Here is a 23089-nt window from a genome sequence, read left to right on the forward strand (position 1 = left end):
CATTCCCCTTAAATATAAAAAGAATACTATTTTCAGTCTAGTTGATCATGCGGTGAGGCTATCTAATGAAGTTTTCATCAAGCAAACATCCTCAAAGTAAAATCGATATTGATGAACAATGGGTTTTCTTTGGACATTGTCAATAAGTTTGTAAAAAAACAGATTAAAATTACTTACAAGGAAGTTCGGCAAGTGTAAAATTCAAAAAAATCTAAAACTTTGTATAAGTTTAGAGTAGATGAACCTAATCACGAAACAATTTTTTTTAGCTGCTGATATTCGGTTTTAGGGGTGCAGCATCCCCTTAAATAAAATCGGTGTTTACGTTTTCAAGCGAATATCGCCGAAATAATGAAAAATATAAAAAAATGTTTCCAGCAAAAGTTTTATGGTTTCGAAAGCTCTTTATAATGGCATGATCATATTTTGCAAAAATGTTTAATTTTTCAAAATACCCCCACCACGTATCTTTTTTTTTCATATTTAAATTTTTCTTGCAACTAAAATTAAAGTTTATTTCACGCCAAATTCATCCATATATAATAAAGTTGCGATCCGTAAACGTGTTTTTGAGAAATAAACTGAAAACATCCTTACAGGGTATGCTGTCAATTTTATCGGCCCGCTAATTTTGGCTACGACTTCTCTTTCTCCCCTTCTCTCTGTAATTTTTCGCAATACAAGATAACGATGAAACAGATGTTCGTAATAAATCTAATCACGTAACTGATTTTTGTATATTACACATTTTATAAATAATATAGTAGTCAAAATATATCGTAAGAGAAAAATCAAAGTTATCGATAAAGTAATTTTTGATTTAGACCTTTGGTAAAAAAAATTAAAGATTATCGTCTAGAATGAAATAAACACGGATGCACTAACGTATATGTAATATTTCCTGTTATGTACGTCATTATATTTATGAGAACGTTATCAACTTTGAATTGTTGAAAGGTTGAAGAATTATCGAGATTGATGTGATGCAATAAAAGGAAAGGTTATGGGAAGGCTATCTTTAATGTTATCGTTTTCCTTATACAATTAGTATAAAAGCCATCCGCTTCTGCATTTCATTCATGTTATTTAATATATTGTACGTGTGATACTTTCTGTGGGAAAGTTTCATATAACATTTATTCAAGCATTTATGTCAAAATGTTGGCCATAAATACGGCGAACGTTATAAATTTGTTAATTATAACGTTTCACATTGCAAATCTCGCTGTCACTCCTGTTAATCATCGTGAAGTAGAACTCCACGATGCAATTTCAAATTTAATAAGGGATTCTCTAAAAGACGATATTACGATTGAATATGATTGGGGACTTGATTTTGATGATCCATCGGAACCTCAAGCTGTACAGTTTGTAGATTCGTATGATCCTCATGCTGAAGAAGATAACTATGAAGATGAAGTTTGTATAAAAGCCATTTTATCACAAATGCTGCATTTCGGTATATGTTTTTCTTCTTTAAAATAACAGTAATTGATTGGATTTTCAAACTTTTCAGGCCGTGTTGATAAATAGCCACTTTTATACCAATTATATTTAAATAAATTTCGAAATCTTGTTCTTTCAGAATGTATTTCTAGATTAAAACCGCTTTCATCTGCATTATAAGTTGATCCTTCACCAGTTATAGCAATATGTGGTTTTACATTTGTCACAAATTCTTCTGCATTTTGATGTATCAGTGCATCAGCTTGTAAATTAGATTGCGTTTTAAATTTCGTTATTTTACGTGATGTAATGCGATGAGCTTTTTTAAAATTCCATATCCACCAATGTCCTGCTTTAAATGTAGCAAAATTCACTTGCTCCTTTGCTTCTAGCGCCCACCTTCGCAAATCGATGTCATGAATAATAGATTCTCTATCAACAGTTTCTTGAAATTTTATTAATACATATTCGGCAATGAATATCAATTTGTCTCTGTTTGTCCCTCCACGCATTATATACTCCTGCCATCTGTACAATTGCGAAACATGTTTTACCTAAAAGAGAAAAAAGATCCAATATTTAAAAGATTATATCAAACACAAGAAAATTAATCGAATGCAGATGAACATGCGACATGAAACGTTGTTCCTGACTTCTGTTTATTATCCACTATGATATTCATACACGTTTATCTATATTTAGTTAGTATTGTACTTATTTTTTAATGAGAATTTACCTTTCTAAAACGATTCTGTACAACAGAAACGGATAAACGTCTTTTTTTTCCACTGTTCCAATATTCAACCGCTTTTCTTTTATAATTTAAATCTACACTTCCACCCTTCGTCATCTACAATACAAACTTCATCTTCATAGTTATCTTCTTCAGCATGAGGATCATACGAATCTACAAACTGTACAGCTTGAGGTTCCGATGGATCATCAAAATCAAGTCCCCAATCATATTCAATCGTAATATCGTCTTTTAGAGAATCCCTTATTAAATTTGAAATTGCATCGTGGAGTTCTACTTCACGATGATTAACAGGAGTGACAGCGAGATTTGCAATGTAAAACGTTGTAATTAACAAATTTATAACGTTCGCCGTATTTATGGCCAACATTTTGACATAAATGCTTGAATAAATGTTATATGAAACTTTCCCACAGAAAGTATCACACGTACAATATATTAAATAACATGAATGAAATGCAGAAGCGGATGGCTTTTATACTAATTGTATAAGGAAAACGATAACATTAAAGATAGCCTTCCCATAACCTTTCCTTTTATTGCATCACATCAATCTCGATAATCCTTCAACCTTTCAACTATTCAAAGTTGATAACGTTCTCATAAATATAATGACGTACATAACAGGAAATATTACATATACGTTAGTGCATCCGTGTTTATTTCATTCTAGACGATAATCTTTAATTTTTTTTAAAAGGTCTAAATCAGAAATTACTTTATCGATAACTTTGATTTTTCTCTTACGATATATTTTGACTACTATATTATTTATAAAATGTGTAATATATAAAAATCAGTTACGTGATTAGATTTATTACGAACATCTGTTTCATCGTTATCTTGTATTGCGAAAAATTACAGAGAGAAGGGGAGAAAGAGAAGTCGTAGCCAAAATTAGCGGGCCGATAAAATTGACAGCATACCCTGTAAGGATGTTTTCAGTTTATTTCTCAAAAACACGTTTACGGATCGCAACTTTATTATATATGGTTGAATTTGGCGTGAAATAAACTTTAATTTTAGTTGCAAGAAAAATTTAAATATGAAAAAAAAAGATACGTGGTGGGGGTATTTTGAAAAATTAAACATTTTTGCAAAATATGATCATGCCATTATAAAGAGCTTTCGAAACCATAAAACTTTTGCTGGAAACATTTTTTTATATTTCTCATTATTTCGGCGATATTCGCTTGAAAACGTAAACACCGATTTTATTTAAGGGGATGCTGCACCCCTAAAACCGAATATCAGCAGCTAAAAAAAATTGTTTCGTGATTAGGTTCATCTACTCTGTGAGGACGTGACGCGCGGGGCCCTCTCGCCGGGAGCAATGAGGCACCGGCGGGAAGGCAACGCCGTCCACGGAAGGGGGTTCCTCTCCTTCAGAGAGGAGCCCTCTGGTGAGGGCTCCCCTGGTGGAACGCCGAACCGGGTCACCCTCTAGGGGGTTCGGGGGTCGCGACCACCGGGGGGGCGGGGGGCGATGGCTCGAGCGGGAGCTCTCGAGCCATGACCCCGCCCCCCAAACTCTTTGGGAGGGCGCGGCGCGGGGTCGGTGTCGCCCTGCGCCGCAACCGGGACGAAACCGCGCAGTCATTGACTGCGCGGTCGGGGAGGGGTCTTGGCCGCAAGGCTATGGCAGCTCCACGGAGATGGCTTGGCGGGGGGGCGGCGAGACGGCATGGGATTCCAGCATCCTCGCCGTCCCCTATCCAACGCCCGAGGTGGACACCCGCTGGGGTTTTAGTGAGGTAGGTCTTGGGCCCCCTGGTCGAACCATTTGTGGCTCGACCAAGGGGAACAAGGAGTCCCACATAACCCGCACCCCTACCCGGGGGTGTGTGGTACCATGACGGTTTCTCCAGCGTCACAAAAAAAAAAGGTTCATCTACTCTAAACTTATACAAAGTTTCAGATTTTTTTGAATTTTACACTTGCCGAACTTCCCTTGTTAGTACACGAAACAACGATGATTATATTAACGATAACCATAATTTAGGTAGTGCCAAATTTGATCATATTATAAAATTACCTTATGTTAAAGAACTTAGCGATGATTTGGCGATATTATTACAAACTACGGGTATGCAAAGCGTTTACAGTATACCAAAGAAATTGACTTTATTAATTAAACGTGTAAAAGACCCTATTCCTGTAAAAGAAAAAACAGAAGTAGTGTATAGAATTAATTGCGGAAATTGTCCTGCATCATATATAGGTCAAACTAAACGACAATTAGGCATACGTGTAAAGGAACATTTCAATAACATCAAGGTACATAGTAGTAATTTTTCGGTCATTACTAATCATAAAATTGATATGCGACATGATTTCGATTGATCTTCGCCCAAAATTTTACACCATGAAAAATATGTCAGGAAACGAGAAATAGCGGAGATGTTTTTCATCAAGAAATTTGACAACAATATTAACTTACAAAAAGATACTGACAATCTAAACAATGTCTACGAAAAATTATTAAAGGTCGTTTAGTCTGATCTAGTGATTGAGTATATAAATAGTTCCGTATTGACACATTAATATAGTTAGTTCGTAACACATTATCATGACATTACATCACGTCATGACCTAAGATCAAAAAAGTAGTGTTTGTTATAATAAAGCGGTATTATGTAGGTTGGTATATTAATAGTTAAGCACCTAATTTGTATTATTTTGTAATATTATCAATTTAATTATATATTAATTGTTTATAGCACTTGATAAGGGCCAAAACCCATGGCCGAAACGTCGTAAAGTTTTAATAAATATTACTTATAGCCAGATATGGTTGATGAAATTATTACCATTTTTAATTATCAACTGGTGGCTTCTTAGTTATATATATATATATATATATATATATATATATAAACTTAAACAATATTTGATGTTGTTATTAACAGATAAGTCAGAACAAGACATAGATATTGTCAGGGTTGGGAAAGTTACTTTGTAAAAGTAACTAGTTACAGTTACAGTTATTTCATTGAAAAAGTAACTAGTTACAGTTACAAGTTACCGATTTTAAAAAATAACTCGTTACAGTTACAGTTACTCTAAAAGTAACGAGTCGTTACTTTTCAGTTACTTTTTAAAAATAATTATACATTGTTTTAAATATAAGGAGCTTACATTTTATGCACAATTACAGTCAAGTATTTAAAAAAATTCTTGAATGTAATATTGATCGATTTGTTTGCGACTTTGCAATTAACATCAATGTATGAATGACCTTTATATACAACAGTAAAAATAGTTATAGTAAGTTACTAAATGGTAATCGCAAAGTCGCAAGCAAATCGATCAATTATTACCTTTAAGAATTTTTTTAAATATTTGACTGTGATTGGTCGATCTTAATTGCGTGTTATATTATTTTATGTACACAAAATGAAAATTTTAGGTAAAAGATTAAATCATATGAAGATCCATATGCTACTGTTATCAAAATTTAATTTAATAATATAACGGCTACCATACTTAAACAATACTTTTAGCGCATGTTTCCAAAAAAAGTAACTAATAAAGTAACTATTAAAATAGTTACTAGTTACTAAAAAAATGTAACTAAGTTACAGTTACAGTTACAGATGGAGAGAAGTAACGAAGTTAAGTTATAGTTACCGAAAAAAAGTAATTGTAACTGTAACTTCGTTACAAGTAACTCGTTACTTCCCAACCCTGGATATTGTATATGTAACAGATCGTTAAGTTCGATCGTCGCACAATTCTTGACATTTATACACGTCGTAACGTCGTATCAAAGTAAACGTTAACAGAAATTGTAAAAGAATTATCACAATTGTCTTTTAAAAACACGTATCTGTACGAATTTTTGATTTAGTAAGGCAATATCGGAAAACATCTGAATAAAATCTCATCAAGCAAGAACATGTAAAAGAAAGAAAAAGAAATAAAAAGGATAAAACCCCAACATTTATGTACAAGTAAAATATAAATTGAGAAATAACCTGCGAATAAAGATAAATTATGAGGAAATTGTTTATATTTAACAAAATTTTCTAATATTTCTGACAGTATTAATTAAAATTTTGAGTATTTTGATTGAAAACAAACAAAAAGAGAGTAAATGAGAAATAAGCTTCAATAAGATGTTATAAAGAAAAAGATACATAAAGTAATTGCTTGAAACGAAAACGTTATTTATAATGCTTTGTAATTTTGATAATTAACATCAATATTTGCTAAAAAATTTATTAAATAATATTATCGAAAAGTTGATCGAGAAATAAACTGTAAGTGGATTTAAGAAAATATTAAAAAATTATTAGAGAAAAGTATAATTATTCAAAAAAATATTAAAAACATTTCTGTTTTATCTTAAAAGATTAATTTTTTGAAGTATATGCATTGTTTAGTGCAACAAGTAAATTAAATAATGTAAAGTAAGGTAAATTTTTATTGATATGGAATACTGTGATTATATAAAATACATTTCATTGTTTCCAATAAACAAAAATATATTTATTATATATTTGGTGTGTTCTATTAACATTACTTATTTTATTTAAGAAACATACAATTATAAATAAATAAATTATATTTATTGAATTAGAACATTATTTTCTCTTATTGTTAGTAATTAAAAAATTTGCTTATGAAAAATAAGTGCTTTTACAATGTAATTAAAATTTGTTTTTGAAATAACTTTTTAGTAGTATATAAACATTATCAAAGATTATTACATAGTATGTGGTACTTACTAAGTAATAAAAATTAAACAGAGAATTAATTCTTTCGAATATACGAAATTTTATATTCGACAATATTGACGATTGATGAAGCACACGGGCGAGAAGAATTATAAGTGCAATATATGCGACAAGCGTTTCGGGACGAGAACAAACTTAATACACCATAAAATTGTGCACTCCGATGAAAAACCACATGCGTGTGAATGTGGTAAAAACGTAAATATAATCTCAAACACCATAAACGCTCAAAGATATGCGAATACTCTCAAGAATAAAATCGAGCTCGATACAAATTAAATTTCGGATAATTCGAATACTGATATTTAAAACTAAAAGAAATATTCTTCTACAAATAATTTAAACTGTAAGAAATTAACATTTGACGAACATGTATTCATAATACATGGATTATATACAATAGTAAAAGTATAATAAGATTAGATATGTAGCTTATAATGTGACAAAAATGACAAACATAAACATGCGAATTTGTAATGTAAAAACCTTTCTTTAAAATAGTACATATTTCGATTTGTTTGATTGCGTTTATGTATCGTTATAATTTTTTTCGTGCGTATTTTGTAGACCTCTCGTGTAGATCTCGCCGTCATGGTAAGCTGAGCAAAGATATGCAATCATATTTTGTGTTAAATTAAAAATAAACGCCACTGATTGCTATAACATATAAAAAAGAACATTTTGTGTAATACTTTTTATTATGTGCTTAATTTTATGTTTTTACCAGCGCGATATTTATTTTAATTTCGCGTTCTTGCGAAAATATTTATTTTCACCGATCAATTTGATCATCTGATAAAACATAATCATTGATTGCTCTTTTCACTTTTAATAAATATTTTTAAAGATTATTTTTTTTGCTTCATAACAATCACGAATACGTTGTAGTCTGCTAATACAAGACGAAAATTTTTGTGATTCATAGACGTAATCAGACTGTATTGCTTATAACGTTTATCGTGTATAATAAATTTTCATCATTTATATAACACATTTTTCTGATCTCTTCTAACTTTTTTTCTCGACTTAAATACGTAATCATTAGCGGATGCAACATGTGTTAATAATAATTGTAAATTAAATTGCACAATATGTTTTACTATTATTGATAATAACTATAAATTAATACAGAATTTTACATATATATATAGATATATACGTAAGTACGTAAATGTTTAATATTTATAATTATTACATTTATATATATATATATATATATATATATATATATATATATTTACCCATTGTACAATTTAATTATTTTAATACCTCAATATTTGAAATTATCTTTATCTTTTTTACAAGACATTACATATTCGTGAGGTAATAATATAAAGTGATTCATAATATAAATATGACGATATGTTCATAATTATAATGACAATGGCCTAGTTTACACCGTACGTTTAGTTCGCGACATATATTCCTATATTCGACCTATGCACGATAGGTCGCGATGATGTAAACATTTATGAAGTGACCTAAACTTGCTTGTCAAATCTCTTTTTCACGATCCCTGATCTAATTTAGGTTGTACAGGGTGTATAAAAATGATTGGTCGCCATTTTGTCAGCTAATTCTCCTGTTCGGAAAAGATCACCCCCAACATGGCTCTGCAAAATTTGTCAAAATTTTTTATTGTGCGAAAAATATCTACTCATTTAAAAGATCAAAAGTCTCACAGGGACCATAGGTCGCAAACGTGTCCTTATATGTGAAAAGAATCATGAAATTAAAAATAATTAGGATATGTGATTTTGTTGGGAATATTGATGAGAGAAGCTCAATAATAGCAACATTGAACGTTACAAAGTAACTCAGAAAGTTAAATTGACAAGTTAAGGAAATGTTAGAATAATTAACTAAATTTATTGTTTACAATTGTTTTTTTAAATTGTTAGTTAAGCTTTCTAAAGCGACTGACGTTAATTTTTCTAACATTTCTTTAAATTGGAAGTGATCTTTGTCGAACATGAACAGGAGAATTAGCTGACGAAGTGGTGACCAATCATTTTTATACACCCTGTACAATATATTGCGTGTAAACGCAGATGATCTAAAAGTGTATCAGTAAATATCTGATAGAGGACTCTGTTTACACAACGTGTAAGTTTGTGTAACAGTTAGCCTGTTTCCTACGTGCCTTACTTAATAATTAGTAACGTAACTTGTAATACGATGGAAAAAGCTGATATAGATGGTATTCACATGAGAACTAAGTGCGACTTATATTAGGTCTAAAAGCATTATTGGTCTACATGATGTAAACATTTCCAGAAAGGTCTACTTTAGGTGTACTTTAGGTTAGGGCATAGATCAGGTCGCGCGAATAAAGTACGGTGTAAACTAGGCCAATAATTTGAAATTTTGGCATTATTGCTGCGACTACAGAAACAAATATGTTATTATCGTAAAACATAAAAGCGTACATAATATATTAGGTTGTTCGGAAAGTTTGTTTTATTTGAACGCAATATTTTGCACAAAGAAGAACTTTATTTAAGCAAATATGTACCGTTTTGTTCAACCATCTTGGTCCATCTTTTAAGAAGTGACATGATGCCTTTCTTCCAAAATGAAAATTTCTTACTGACGAAGAATTGATCGGGATGATTTTTGAGGATTTCGAATGACTCGAATGTCTTGTCTCGAAGAAAATTTTTCAAAGATAGAAATAGGTAGTAATCAGATGGGGCACGATCGGGAGAATATGGAGGATGAGGAAAAACGTTCCATTTTACGTCTAATATAGTTTCTTACAGATAGACATCGCGACGTGAGGTCTGACGTTATCATGGTGGAAGACAACTTCACGCCTGTTGGCCAGTTCAGGGCACTTTCGTGCGATGACAGCCTTCAATTCGTCCAGCTGAAAGCTGAACTATATACTATCGACAATAACAAGATCGGTCCAGGTTAAAGTACTACCAACAAAATAACCGCCGTTCTGCTTTACTTGTGCGTCGAGACGCTTCAGATAGTACGGCACCATGTCTTTGACGAGTGTTAATTTTTCTGTTGCTCTCATAGCTATAAGCTACGATTTTTATGGTAAAAAAAAAAAAAGAATGAATTGCGTGTTATAAGTAATTTTGATGAAACATTTAAAAAAATCAAATAATTAAATAAATTAAATTTGCAGTAAATATGGCACATACAGAAAAAAATGTATTACTTATTGTTTTCACGAATAAATTAGTATATCAACAGTATTGGTACTTAAGTTCACTAAAATTGTGGTTTAAATTATTTAGAATCGCTTCAATTACTTAGTGATGAAAAGAGAAAAATTAAAAAATAAATTAAAAATATATATAAATAGCATATATTTTTGTCTATATACTTACTATTGCGTAAATCATGTAATGTATCGACCGTGATATCAATTTCCAGAGCTTCCCAATCGTCTTTGCCAGTAAGATCGTATTGTTTTGCCAAGTAGCAGCAAATATTATAGCTGTAGACTGAGCAACCTTTTTCCTATCTACTTTGAGCATGGCTACCTGGCCTTACGCCACGGCTGAAGAATGATATTTAAAGAACATGTGAATATATTAAAATGTTTAAAATCAAATAAACAGATAACAATTCAAAACAAATAAAAATAGGTGTCGCAAACAGCAATGACTAATAATAAATAATGATAATAGATTTATTGGAATAATCTTTCAATTAGAAAGATAGATCCTCAATGACAAGGTCAAAAGATTATTCCATACGGTCAATGTTGATTAAAAATATTGTTTATTCGTAAAACGAATGAACAATGGTTTTTATTTAATTCAGGGCCATCCTTAGTTATAAAATTCTATAAAGAAAAAATAGAAATAATTAAAATTCTGTATTAAGAGTAAAGATGAAATACATTTTTCTTTATTATAGAATATGTGAATGTGAATTTTGTAACTGATTGTGAGGATAACCAAAATTCGGTCGAAACGTTTTACAGACAAATTTTCATATCAACATTGACTATATCAAATATAATCTTTTGATCTTATACTATCGAATACTAGTAGCCAATTTACTATTATTATAAATCGAATAGAGTTTGTGGAAAAAAACTATTAGAATTTATATCACAATAAAATTACAATGCAATTATTGTCATGCAATATTTGTAGATATTAAAAAGAGCTTTAATGATTAATTATTAAAGTTAAAGCTAATTTAATATTAAAGAGTCTAACTTTTTGCAATATAATTTGTTCTTTTGAAACTTACTTGTTATTTTTTATATAGAAATATATTGAAGCAATTTACTGCTTCGTGTGGCTTTGTATTTTCCATGTTCTAAAATGTTTTCCTTTAAATTGTAAGTTTATTACAGCATATCGACAGTTTATTGATCAGCTTGAATTACACAAAAATTCTTTCTTACATTAACAGGTTGTTTATATATATTGAAAGATAACAGCATGTTTTCCATAAAACAGTTGAATATAGCTGTTCGAGATTCGAGGATTTTCACTCGAATGTCGTGAACGCGTGCGGCGGGTTCCGCTCCGCGAGAACGCGGGATGAATGTGCGATGAGAGAGACGGCGGTATAGCGTTGAGAAGGAGCGAGAGAGACAGAGTGATAGAACGTTGAGAAGGAGAGAGAGAGACAGAATGATAGTGGACCGCGACCGCGAGACTGAAGATTGAAGACGGGAGCGAGCGAGAGTAATAGATTTATAAATGCACAATTGTTTAATCAAATTAACAAAACTGTCATTTATTCACTTTGTCCGAATTAAATATAATGATGCGAATCGTATCACGGACGCGACACTTAGATAGAGTTCCGCGTTCCCGTTACTAACGATAAGTCCGGCCAAGTTGTTCGATTTTTCAAGGTGCGGACGCGATCTCGATCGTATGATTTCTCGTTGGCTTCTGACAAAGAGTCGGCGGGAACGCCGGTTCGCTCCTCAATTTGCCCATGCGAGAAGAAGCAAAACAGTTTGACCGGGAAACACTTCAAGGTGTTTTCTGCGTGCAAAAGTCGTGATAGAATAACGAATAAACAAGAGACGTTGAAAACAAGTCGAAGGGTACTTTCGCGAACGAGAATCTGTCGACGAGAGTCATGCCAAAATATTTAATTTTTAAGACGATAATCACAAAGGACAGCCGTTACTGCGAGGCTGACACAAATAACGCGAGTAATTTAAAAATATTGACACAATAAGCAAGATCGAACGACTTGGCGGAACGACAATTTGAACGACATAAATTTACAGAATAGATAGACTCGAATTTAATAAACGTGTTGACGATCCTTAACAATAGCGCATTTTATTCGCATGACAATACCGATTGTTTTGTAAGACATTACAATGCATAATAAGAAACAAAACACTCTATTGTCGCACAATTGAAATAACATTAATTTCTTCTTCTGTGATTTACGCAAGAAAGTTCAGTAAAATAATACATCTCTATAATATATAATAGAATAATAATATATATAGAAAAAAATATTATGTCATATTTATAAAAACAAGAAAATAAGTTACAATAAAAAATCAATCAAAGTGGGAAAAGTAATATATGAGAATCATAAATTTTTTTCATTGCTGATCTATCGCAAAAATCCATAAGTTAGAGATTTGGATAGATTTAATTAAAAAAAGGAAAACGACTGCGATAAATTAACAAATGCTAGTAAGACACATGTTATTAATAATATCGATCAGCGTCTTGCAGCTACATACTCGGCTTAATTTTCGGCCAATCCTCCCAGTCGAAACGATTGTCGGCGAACTCGATATTACCGTAGCTGAACAGGAAGCGAATTGGTTCAGCAAATGCTTTAGAAGGAAAGAAAGTTAGTTTGTAAGAAGGCATCGTGCTGAAAAAAGATATTTGTTATTTTTCTTCAGCCTCATAAATTCGAGAAACGTAAAAATATATTCTAATGACGGCTAATATATGTTTTTTATCGATATTCAACTTTATTTATTTTCGAATGCTCAATATCGGCTAAAGCAATCAAGTTTATGCTAAACTTAATCGATAGATTCAGTTGTATAATGAACCAGTAAAAAATGAAAAAATTTTAGTTAAAAAAACTTGGCGTGCTGCTAAGTTTTAAAATTACAATGCACCTTAAAGTAACATTAATTAATTTAACTACAAAATATATTTTAACTGCAATAAATTTTACAATAACAATTTAATTTTAATATTATTAGAATATTATTTAGCAGTGCACCAAGTTTTTTTTAACTAAAATTTTTTATTTTTTACTGGTTCATTATACAACTCTATATTAATTTGTAACTTTAATTTTTCACTGGGTACAAGTTTTTACTTTTATGAATATGATATTTAAAATTGGCCAATAGAGCACAAGCGCAAAAATTAATTCTTCGAAACTGTATCTCTTGGTTTGAGATTACTAATTGTAAGTTCCATATATAAATTAATCTCGAACTTACATATGGAGAAATAAGCGAGAAAAATTTATATATGAAACTTAGTAATCTCAAACCAAGAGATACAGTTCCGAATAATTAATTTTTTGCGCTTGTGCTCTATTGGCCGATTTTAAATATCATATTCATATTATTTTTATTAATATTGAGAGCCGATAAAAATATATTTCTTATCTGGTTTTTACTTTTACTTGGCGCAATTTTTTTTATATCATTATTTTTGTAGTACGATTCTACATAAGTATGATTCTACATGAGTTTACAATAGTTAAATTTTCATAGGATTTTACATGGGTTTGCAATAAATAAATTTTCACTACTGGCGAGCTCATACTAAGCGTCTTTTTTAACTTTCTTTTAAAGGTAAGTTTTTAGAATTTTGATGACTAGTTTTTTTTAAGAACTCCTAATTTTAGGAAAGATATATCTTCTCTTGATACGTACGCATGACTCAGAGAAAAATCACTATTCTTAACGCATATAATGTGTACTCGTGTGAGGAATATATTAAGTCCCATTTGGACTATGACGACGTGTCGTGGGGAGAACTGTCAAGGCGGAAATCATTTGTACTGAGCTGTGGAAGCTCATCCCTGATTGTTAACGGCTCACTATCGTTTTTAGACAGTCAAACTTTCACGTTTTGGCGTCTTAGATTGTTGGGTATCATGATCGTAAGCAAGGTGCCGATCCCGAGGACAATGCACATCGCGACGTTTGCCATAAGGTCATCCAAATTGTTGAACAGAAAACTGTAGAGCATTGTGAAGGCAATGCCGAAGACTTGCACCATCGCGTTCAACAAACCCGTCGAAGTTCCTTCCGGTTCTGGATACGTAAGTTCAGCAGCGAATTCAAAACCGACCGGCAGATAACCGGTAATGAAGAAGCTGAAAATATAATATTTTAATAAATATATTAGAATTATTAATGAATATTTTAAAAGCGATATCTATCAGTTATAAACAAATTTTTAATTGAAAAAAAAATTAATTTTAACGACAAAGCTTTTAGTGAATTCTGGCCAAAAGTGTAAAGTGTCTTATAATACATTTAAATTGGAATCGATTTTAGAAATTAAAAAGCGCAAATCGTAAATCATAATATTAGATATGTTTGTAACAATAAAGTTCTTCTAAAATAATTTTCTGAACAATATAACAAAAATAATCGCTAGATTTTACCCCAAGAGACCGGCTGTAATGTAAACAACATATATCTCTTTATTGTCCAGTGTCAAAGTAAAGACTATCATTCCAAGGAGACAACATAGGTAGATCACTAACGTAGTCTCTCTAAAAATTTATACATTTTTCGTTTAATCACATAAATTATCATTCGATGAGATGATATAAATTGAAATACAGATATGTACAATTTAATGATAAATTATTCAATCAATATATCATAAATTCTCTCTCTGATAAGATTTTACAATAACTGTTATCATGAATTTATACTGTTATCATGAATTTTTACTGATTTTAAAAAATCGAAATAATTTGTTGAATTAATATTGCTATTGTTAAAATTATTTTTAATTTTTAATAAAATCATATTATTTAGCAATATTAAAATAAAAACTATGCTTTCGTTTACTAACTAGAATTTGTGTGTTTTATCCAATATAACGCCGAATATAACGGAGCTCAGCACTCCAATGCAAACTATTGTTAAACCGATACGACCGGCATCCTCTTTCATGTCCCTGAAAGGAAGAAAAGTTTAAAAGTAGCAAATTCTTATAATTTTTCAAAAGAACCGAGAAAAGATACACATATTGAAATATTTAACATTAATAAATAACAGTTTGTAAAATAAAATTTTAAAAAATGTCGAAAGAAGCGAGAATTAGCAGTTTTTCAGGAGGGAAAATACCTACCTGGAAATGTTTGAGAATAATTTGATTCAAGAGGGTACTTAGGGCGCAATAGACGCCGTTATTGATGCCGTAGCTGAATAAAAGTAACACATAACCGTTATTGGTAAGCAGCCTCTTAATAGAATGAGAAATTTTCTCGTTCACAGTGTTCTCCTCTTTGCACAGCTTGAAGCTGGGCTAGGTGGTAAAGGCGGCGCTGACTTGAAGACTAGTTAAAATAAATTACTGTTAGTGATTTCTATTAAGTAATAAAGAAAATGTGCACGCTCTTAACAATAAAAATTTCGGATTTTTTAAGAAAATATAATTTTGTGAAAAGATAAAACATGTATATTATTTGCTCAAGATAAAGTTTTTTGACACTGAATAAAACGTTCATAAAATATAAATGTAATATTTTATAAAAAAATTATTATATGGAATATCTTTTTAATTTTTCTTTTATATTCTTGCTTTTCTAATGGTCTTTTTTTTGTAGCGAATATTCAAATCATTAAATCATTGAAAAGATGGATCATATCATTAATTATCATCGCTTGTTAAATAATATTTTTTTCTAAACTTTTTCAGCTTCCAAAAATTTATTATTCGATAACATAACTATTATATAACCTATAATAAAGGTTCACGTACAGAATAATAGAAGACTCATATAAGCGTCGTGAAAGCCGCGACGTATAGAACATAAGTCGCAACCCCCTTTCAACGTTGCAGATATTGTCGCTATTGGGCACTAACATCGGTGGAAAATAAAAAACCAATAGCTACACCTAAACTGCAACAAAAAATCAAGGGACAAATATCCTATGTTGTTTTCAAATTTTTAGGAAAAAGTATTTGAAAGAAACATTTCTTGTATAAGTTCATTTTTTCTGATATATATAATGCTTATCTTAAGCACGTTTTTCAACCCGCGTGGCCAATCAGGAAGGCACATGAGTTTTTCAAAATTCGATTTTAAATCCATGCAGGGCCCAAAAAGGTACAAAAAAACTGTCTCAAGGAAAAATCGGGTGGGAGAAAATAGACCCGCAATTTCAAAATAAAATTTGGCCCCGCCCGATTCGTCAAACGAGAAATAAAAATTTTATCAAAAAAAACTTGAAAAAAAAACCCGGAAATTAAAGGGACGATAAATTTCGTTTCCCTACATTCCCAAAACCCTCCCGTTAATTTTTTGTCCTCAGATTTTTTTCCTGGGGAAACTGTCATCGGTCGTTTTTTAAATCTTTTCATTTTTTCCAAGGGTTCATGTATTCAGTGCAGGGATGTTTCGTAAGGCCCTTTTTGTACCCCAAACCTTTTTAGACGGGGTTGAAAGCGGTCTTTTCGCAAAATTTTTTAAAACCGATCCCGGGCCCCAAATACTTGTGGAAAATTTTTTTAACCCGGGGTTTAAGGCCTGGGTTTTTTTGATGCCCCCTGGTCCCCCACAAATTTAAGGCAACCCGGGCCCTTCCCTTTCGGGGGGTTAAATCTCGGCGATTCCCCTGCTGGGGTCGTCGAAAAATTTTCCCTTTGGCTTTGACCCTTATTTCATCAGGGTTTTTTTCGAATATAAAAAAATTAGTTTTTTCCCCCACCAATTCTCGGAGGGGAACGCGTCTTTTCTTAAATTGTCCCGAACGAAACCCTAAAGGGGTCTTTCCCAAATGTTTCCTATGTTGCGTGGCATTCAAATATTTTGCATGTTTCTAAATCTTTACCCCACTTTCTGGTCGGGGGGAAGCCCAGTTTTGTCAAGGGGAATTTAAAAGTGGGGTGCCCCGTTCGACTTGCCCGTTGGTTTGGGGGCATTTCCCTTTGTGGAAAGGGGAACATTTTTTTTCCCCTCCCCCTTGCAATATTCCAAAAAATGGTTGGGGGTGAATGCGGACCGCGGTCCGAAATTAGTTTTCCCTGGTTTTCCAAAACTTTGCAAACTTTTTTTGTTAAGCACCCCAACACCTCCGTTTGTGTCGCCGTCTTAACAGGATTAAAAACCAACCCCAAAAATTTGTAAAACCCCGCTATTTTCCGCCCGTTTTATATCGATACTGTTTCCGCGTCGAAGGGAGCGGGGCCCCGGTGATCAAAAAATGAAAAGGTTTCCAAAAAGGTTTTTCCCCCTTTTCGATGGGAGGGGAAAAAATCCTTCCCTTTTTCCAAAATTTCCCTTTTGGCTAGGTACACAACACGCAATTCGGGAAAAAATTTTTTTTGCTTTGCCCTTTTTAAGTCCCGGGAAAACCCCAAAATTTAAAAAACTTTCGCGACTATCCCCTCAGTTTACCCGCTTGGGGAATGACCCTTTTCGTGTAAAAGTACCGGTAAAATTTTCGTGGCACGGTCGGGGGGAAAACACCATTCGCTTTCATCGTGTTAATTTATATAAAATTCTGTCCCCATTTCAAAAATTTTTCAGTTTTTTCGCCCCAAAAGCTCAAATAATTTCCGAAAAAAAACGAAGTTCCCTTGAAATTTAGCTTTCCGAATTCCGGGGTTATTATATTTCTTCGCACCTTTATTTTCCCCATGCCCCCAAGGGGAAGGATTTTGAATTAGGCGCCCAAAATTTGGCCCAAACGCTTTCCCGGGGGGGTGCTCAAAAGGGATAATTAATTCTTCCCAAATTTCAGAGCCCACTCGGGCCCCGCCCCCAAAATAAAATTTTTTTTTGTCATTAGTGAGACCCCAAAAAATTTACATCTGTCAAATTTAAAAAGGGAAAGCCCCATTCCCGAAAACACGCGAAATTTTTTCAAGTTTTAAAACTGCGAGCTCCTCGAGTTTTTAACCGTAAAAAATCTAGGAAATAAAACCCGATAATCCAGAAAAACCCCTGAAAACCTTTTTTTTTTCACGTTCTCCCCCCGGGGTTTAGGAAAATTTTTGCCCGGGCCGTTTTTTATCGTCGCGGCCGACCAAACCCTTTCACATCCACTCGCCCATTTTTTGTGGTTTTTTTTATCGGTTCTCCCTTTTGGAAACATCTCCCCGCTCGTGTTTCACCGGTTTATCGTCCCGGAAAAAATTTAAAACCCCATTTTTCATTAAAACGCGTTTTTTTATTGGCGTAAATTTTTTATCATATTTTCAATTATCTCTATTTTTTTCGCCCAAAGGTGCGCAATGGGCAAATTTATTCGCCCTTTATAATCTAGTCGATCTGTTAAAAAATTCCCGGTTTTTTTGGGCAATCCCCGACCGTTTTGGGCCCCAAAAAATAGTATTTAATTTTTTTTAAAAATCCTACCCGTCTTAGAAAATGGCCCCAAAATTTTAAAACATTTGCATGAGCCTTAAACGGGAAATACCCCTATTTCATTTAATACACGTTATCATTATACGCCGGCGGCCCCCGAACTCGGAAAAGTCTCATTACCGTCCGACCTATACCAGGGAAAAAAGATTTTATTCTCTTTTAACGGAACGTTCCAAACGACATAGCAATCCGCACGCAAAAAGCACCCTATCGCTCCCCGGTTTTTCTATTTTCGCTCGGATTTTTCGCAAACCAAAGATGCGCACCCTCTTTATAAATTTTCTACGCGGGGGGAAAACCCTCACCGCACAACTATCTTTAGTGCTCGTTTTTCCAGTGAAATTCGCCGTACGTGCCCGCGCTCCCCCGCACCGAAAACACTTTTATCCACTTTTTTTTTTTGGGCCCAAATTGCAATGATGGGTTTTGTCCGCCGCAATTATAACATTTGTCTGGTTTTCTGCGGCCCCGCCGTGGGGTCTCCCGCTGCCTGCTCCTCCCTTTAGATCTCGCGTCACCGCCAGGTTGCCCCCCGGGGTTTTTCCCTACCATTTTTTGACCCTTCGGCGGAAGGTCCCCCTCAAATTGGGCCCCCCAAAAAAAAGATGCCGTCGTCTCAATCCCTTTGGGTCCGCGCTTTGGGTTTTTCAGTTTTTATCCCCTAATTCCCTCGATTTACCCCAATCAACGGATCGCCTTCTTCGGGCTGGCCCCCCTTATTCGCCGAATTATTTTATCGTGGAGGGGGGGCGGTTTAAAGCCTGTTTCCTCCAGATTCGTTTCCCCCCAAATTCTTTTTTGCGCGTACTTTATTCGGGCGGTGGTTTGAACATTTTTCCTTTTATTTTGCCCCAAAAGGGTCCCTTGCCGAATCTCGATGTCTCCCCCGGGGTTTTGAACGAAACCATTTGGCCGCTTTTTCCCCTTTTAGGGGTTTAGCCTTTTTAAATTTTAATAAATTTTTCGGGAAACCCAAAGGGAGTCGCGAGGAGGGGGCCACCGTTCTCCCCGAGCTCCCGGATCGGTGGCCCCCGGGCAAAAAGTTTCAACCCAAATTAAACATCGCTGTTATGCCGACTCGCACCGTCGTCCCATCGTCTCCCCCTCCATCTCTCACCTTTTCGGCCCCGGGTGGGTTTTCTGCCTCTCTTCCTGCCCGAAGATGACAGCCTCTCGCCGCGGGCCAAAAGCGAGTCCCCCCTAGGAGTTTTCTCTCTTTTCCGAGCAGTCCCGCTCCGCCCGGGTCCTCTCCGTCTCGCTCAAAACCGGGGTGCTGCGGATGCCCCGGATTTTTTTTTTGTTTTCGTGGGGAACATTTATTTGACATGTTTTGCTCGCCGAGGCCCAAACACCCCAGGATCCCTTCCCAAATCGGTAATTAATTCGCTTTTGCTTCCCGGGCGTACTTAGCCCCCCAAGGGGCCTCAGCTTCTCCCTTTAAACACCGGACCGTTTTTTTAAAAAAAGGGGGAAAAATTTTGTAGGACCCCATTTCCCTTGTTTGGGCTCACTCAAAGTCAACCTTTTTATTCGATAAAAAGCACTAGCAAATTTCAAAACAACGTATCGCACTCGGTATTACTTTAAACTTTTTACTTTTCTTCCCCAGTTTCCCTCCCGGGAGCCCCCCCCCCCCCCCCCTTATGTAGGAATCACGGAAACGTGTCTTATTTCGGATTTAAAATTTAATTTAAAATATTTCGAAAATGGTTTAATAAAAGGATATTCAGATAATTATCCCCCAAGTTTACGTCCCCTTTCCCGGTTCGCGAAAAAACGGTGTTTCTCCCCGGGAAACCCCGGGGGAAAAGACGCTTTAATCTTTTGTCAAGCCCCGCGGGAGCCAAAACAGGAAAAACGACAATCGAGGGGTTCAAATTCGCCTTCTAATCCTCGCATGGCCCAAAAAAGAGTACAAAAAATGTTCAAGCAAATACGGGCTCGAGGGCCCCCAGATCCGCAAGTCACAATAAATTTCGGGCCCCGACCCATTTTGTCAAACAAAAAGGGAAAAAAAAAATATCCAAAAAAATTGGGAAAAAAAAAAACGGAATTAAGACGATTAAAAATTTTCGATTTCCACATTTTTTTGACAATTTAAATTAGTTTTTCGCTCGTATTTTTACCAAAATTTTAAATTATTTCATCGAAACGGAAAAGTTTTCCCTTTTCAGTTTAAAACAATTTATTTCGATAAGGGCATAAAATGTTTTTTTATAAGGAAAATGTTTGAATACATTTAAAAATTTATATTTATTTAATAAAACGAAAGAAATTGAATTTTCACTTAATTGTAAAAAATTTTTTTTAAATAAAAAATTTAAACCATTTAGAAACCTACCGGATACTTTTCCCCTTTTGAAAATTTAATTTTTAGACCCCTGTTTTAAAATTCCGGGTCCCTAATAAGAAAGCGACTTTTTAAAAACTATAAATTTAGTTTTGTTTTTTTCATTTCAAAAAACGTTTTAAGGCAAGACAGTATTCCCCGAAAAAAAACACACGAACGGGCCGATAAAATGAAGCCCGTGAAAAAAGTTCCCACCAAAAATTAATTAAATCCCCAGGGTATAGGGTGAGCCCTCTGCCAAACCTTGTTTCTTTTTGGCCCCCCCTCGCAAAGGGCAAAAGGCCGATCTGCCTGTCGGGGATACCAAAAATTTAAAGTGGGTGTTCATTTGGAAATTTGGTTCCCACCTAATCACAAATCACAATTTAAATCTCCCAAAAAAATTTGTTTGATTGCGAGGGTACTCCAGCTGTCACTTTTTGCGCCCCGGGGAAATTTTTCGGTTTTCTGAACGTGCGCGACACGTGTCGCGAACAACGAATATTTCTCCAATTGGGGGCATTTTTAAAAAAATATAATAATAATTGGAATGGTACGTTTGATTTTTTAAAAAACCCAGTCTTATATAATACCTGGGGAATTTTCTTCCCAAAAGAGAACCCCCAATTATCTCAGTAATAAAAATTCTAAGAATTTATTATTTCTATTTAAAAATTTAAACCCAAAAAATTTTTATTTGAAAAGAATTAAAATTTTAAATTTGAGGAGAAATTTTCCCCAAAAATAAATAAGAATTCATTTAGTAATAAAAATCAAGAAAAAATAATGTAAATTTGAAAAAAACTTTAACATTTCTTTGGTGAATTCCTTTTTAAATTAAATTTTCAAATATTTAAATTTAATTACATTTCCCTTCGGATTAAAAAAAGTATGCAGTATGTTTAAATTTTAAAGGTATTAATTTTTAAAAAAAACGGATTAATATTATTTTTCATTTAATAATTTTTTGAAATTTTTTATAAATGAGAAAATATTAAAAAAATTTTTTTTTTAACATCCCTTTTTCCCCTTTTTCCCCAAAAAAAATTGATTTATTTTCTTTTTATCGGATTATATCGATTGGTTTTATCGCCCGTTCTTGATTTGTGGAATCAGAAACATTTGGGTTGTGGGGTTTGTTGGCTTTTTTGGGGTTTTTGAATTAAAAACGTTTTAAAATCTGGTTTTCCTTCCAAATTTTTTGAAGATTATTTTTTATAAAAATAAAAGAGAGGAAAAGGGGAAAAAAGGAAAAAAAAGAAAAAAGGGAGATTGTATACCCCAAAAATTTAAAATTTTTACACTATCATAAAGTAATCCAAGGCAATCATTAATTAAAAATTTTTTAAAAAAAAACCCAAATTTTGAAAAAATTTAAAAAAAGTCTTTTTACATTTTTAAATAATTTTAATATAATTCAAAACAAAAAAAAAAATTCTTAAAAATAAAGAAAACAATTAAAAAAAAACCCCGATTTTTTAAATTATCAAGTTTTCCTTCAAACATAAAAAAATCAAGTTCTATTTCAAGGGGGCCCTACTTTAATATGATGCATTTAAAATTATTTGCATCCCCGGGTTTCCCAGGAAAAACCGTGCCCGAGGCCTGCTAAATTGCAGGGGCCAACCAAAACCCCAGCAGCCCGGCTGGAACTGAAGAATGAAAATTTGACTAATCCAACCAAACTTTGGCCAAGGAATGTGATCCAGAAGCGATCGGAGCTATCTGAACACCTTAACCCAGGAACCGAGAGGTTTTTCCGGCCCCCCGAAACACGATATCTAAAACCCCAAAATTCCATTCCACACGAGAGATTATTTAATATTAAAAAAGAGGATGTGCAATGGTATCGAAATGAAGTTTGTCGGGTCAATTCAATGATTTTTGAAAAAAGTGATTTTAAAGAATTGTTGGTGGATTAAAACCACTATCCTGTCTTGGGATTGTACCAACAAAATCAGTGAACATCGGGAAAAAAATTTTTATTCGAAAAAAAAGGGGAAAGTTATCGTTTTTGGTGCTACAAAAAGATCTACAAGTTTTTAAATTAGCAAACTTTACGGCGCCCTCACAATTCGCTACCCTACCCAAAAATGAAAATCGGAAAGTCAATTTTTGAATTTTTTTTACTCTTTAATCAAGAACACGGTAGGGCTCGCGACCAGTTTAAAGGGCGTCGGAGAAACCCGTGTATCTTTAAAGCGAGTCGGAATTTTTAGTCTTTTTAAATTTTGAATCCTCAAAAAGGCTAAGAATCGAGTTTTTACAGCT

The 23089-nt window shown here is 33.5% G+C and overlaps 1 long non-coding RNA gene and 1 pseudogene across 1 annotated transcript; both read right to left on the minus strand.

Annotated features, from left to right (window-relative positions):
• Nucleotides 1-1001: 1001 nt before the first annotated feature.
• Nucleotides 1002-2739, minus strand: LOC114935715 (uncharacterized). The gene is made up of 2 exons (XR_003820545.2): nt 2183-2739; nt 1002-2000 (listed from the first exon to the last, which is right to left on the minus strand). It is a non-coding gene; the product is annotated as an uncharacterized LOC114935715 (long non-coding RNA).
• Nucleotides 2740-9277: 6538 nt separating this feature from the next.
• Nucleotides 9278-22599, minus strand: LOC146724643 (choline/ethanolamine transporter flvcr2a-like; annotated as a pseudogene).
• Between the last annotated feature and the right edge of the window lie 490 nt (nt 22600-23089).

Source organism: Nylanderia fulva, unplaced genomic scaffold, assembly GCF_048542155.1.
Source record: "Nylanderia fulva isolate GAGA-0341 unplaced genomic scaffold, ASM4854215v1 Scaffold1219, whole genome shotgun sequence".
Lineage (NCBI taxonomy): Eukaryota > Metazoa > Arthropoda > Insecta > Hymenoptera > Formicidae > Nylanderia > Nylanderia fulva.